The following is a 2,774-nucleotide window of genomic DNA, read 5'->3' as shown; positions in this document are numbered from 1 at the left end:
GTTATTTTCTTTTATCCTGTATAAGGATTTTGTGATATCTAAAGCCAGGTTGCCAGCAAATCCACTAAAGCTAAGGATTTAAGCTAAGGATAATTGTTCTCATCTCATTTATCTCATCCCCTAAATTTCTTAAAACTTTTTAATTTATTCAATACAATTTTTTTAAAAAATTCTTATTTATTTTTATTTGTTTTTTAAATTTTCTCATATCACTCACCTTTTTCTTCTTTCTATATCTCTCTTTGCTTAATTCTTACATGCTCTTCAATTTTTTGATTCAATCATAAATATTTTAATTTTTGAAAAATTCATCTTATAAATTATTCATTTTGGTTCTCTGATAATAGTTACATATATATTGTTAGAATTGTTGTTTCAATTTAATCCTTAACTTTGAAATGACAACAACAAGTGATCAAAGTGGTTTTTCACATGTTTAAACAGGTTAAAAAGATTCTTGATTTGATTAAGTAATCAGTCTAAGTGTTGCAAAACAAAAAGCAACTCAAAAAGACTTCCAAAAAGCTTTCTACCACAAATCTATAGATAGATTGCCCATATCTATTCATAGGTACATGTATTTATGGATAGATGTTCTTCTAAAAGTCTGGGTTTTAAGATTCTAAAGCATTTGTGAATACTTTTCTCAAATTCAAATATATTGTAGCACATCTATCAATAGATTACACAATCTACCAATAGATGGTGACTATTGGAGCTTGAATTGAAAAGATAGACAACTATTTTGTATTAAATGCACCTCCAACTACCTCAAGAAGTTTCAACAAGTATAAATACCAGCCTCTATCATATTTATACAGGTTGGAAGATTTTGAAACATAAATTTAAGAAAATTTAAGCTTTCAGCATTAAACATCTTTATTTCCTTCAAATATACCGTTTGTTGTGCTTTCAATTCTTATTTCCTTTTTACCAGACAATTGTACTTATCTTACTATCAGTCTTTAGAAGACATTCTAGCTTTTCACTTCTTATTTATTGTAAACTCCTTGAGTGGTTATACCTCAACTAATCGAAAAAGTTATATTGGAAAGTTACACCTTTATCTAAGGAAAAAGTAGAGTAGTTGTACTTGATCCATAAAACGTATTGTATTGAAAGGTTATACTTGATTCTTGAAAGGTATTGTAAATGTTATATTAAGTTTTAAAAAGTATTTTTCGTAGTGGATTTTAAACTCTTTAGTGAAATTAAAGGAGATGAAACAGGTGAGGAAGCTAAACCTTTATAAATTCTTGTATTCTTGTTTCTTTATTTTCTTAAGCAATTTGTGTTTTGAATTCTATTTTCATTGCAAGAGATTTATTGCTTTATCTATTTTAAAGAAAGGATCTAGTTAAGAAAATTCTATTTTCTCAAATTTGACAAGAATTTTAAAAAGACTCAAATTCATCCCCTCTTAGAATTATACATATTTAGATTATTGCACTAACACACATATATAGAGAAGTACAAATGTATGCCTAAGCACCAATTTTTGTAATGGATTGTGGTATCTTATTTGGTGATTAATGGGAATCATGAATTATTGATTGCAAATATTTAAGTGAGTAAATGAAATTTAAGTTGTTATGTTTGGGCTGGAAGTGGATGTCTATTTCTTTACTAGATAGAGCTAAATGTTACCCGTAATTTATCTCCAACAACATTTCAAATAATTAGAAACTCCGATCCAAATCCGTAAATAATCTCAACAATATATTTTTAGATAATAATTAAATTAATTTTATAACAGTACTCGAGTATAAATATCTGAGTCTTTTTCAACTTTATTCTCCAAGAGCACGCTTGAGAATAAAATGATTGCTCAATCAACTTTGTTCATGTTGTAGGCTTGTGCTATAATTTCTTGGATGGCGACACAGACACCCCCCTGATCTTTGGAGTGAAGCAACGCGGCTGAAGAACTCAGTCAAATGGAAAAAGTGATCAAGAAGCAATATGACAATGCCTTCAGAGCATGAGGGTTGAGATCAAACGGCCCTAATCCAAGTTGATATTGATAGGGAAAAAAGCTCCTTTAAAAATAGTTTAATTGTTATCAAAATACACTCTGCTAATATTTATTCGAGATTTGGAGATCAAATAGGGTTAACATTTAGCTCCTCCATTAGGAGAAATTTTTTTTAAAAAAAAGAATGAACTTTATTTTATGATCAAAACGTTACTTTGTAATTTACCATTCACTTTCGTTGTAAAAAAAAAAAAAAACGCTCGAAGACATCCCTGCAACAAAAAATGAAGAAGAATATATAATTATAAAATTTAAACAAAAGCAAGCATTCTTTGGCTCATGAAACAATGGTTTTATGCAGAGGAAAAACCTGCCAAACCCAGCAACCCAAGGATGATAAGAACGGAGACCCCATGGCTGAGCTTGCTTTTGAAGCTGGTGATGATTTAAGGGATCTCTGCAACCCTCCAACAAAGAAATTTGTTCCTTTGTTCCTTGCCTTTTGTGTAGCCTTGTTTTCGCGAGGAATCTTTGCAACGGTAGGCTGATATGGAGGTACTGTGTGAGTGACAACTATCCATAGTTTTTTTTTTTTCTAAGAGGGTAATGATCAGGTCTGCGCTGTTTTCAGGTAGATTCACAAGTCTAAATGCTAGATCAAATTTTATAAAATACATATAAATCAAGTATTTACGAGATAACCTTTCTACACGACCGGATTTATTTTATAAATATGTGAAGGCTTTTTTTTTTAATTATAAAAAATGAATAAATTGTATGTTTATAATATGAAAGATAT

Source organism: Theobroma cacao, chromosome 6, assembly GCF_000208745.1.
Source record: "Theobroma cacao cultivar B97-61/B2 chromosome 6, Criollo_cocoa_genome_V2, whole genome shotgun sequence".
In the NCBI taxonomy this organism is placed as follows: domain Eukaryota; kingdom Viridiplantae; phylum Streptophyta; class Magnoliopsida; order Malvales; family Malvaceae; genus Theobroma; species Theobroma cacao.
The sequence above is the reverse complement of the archived record's forward strand: the minus strand, read 5'-3'. Positions refer to the sequence as shown.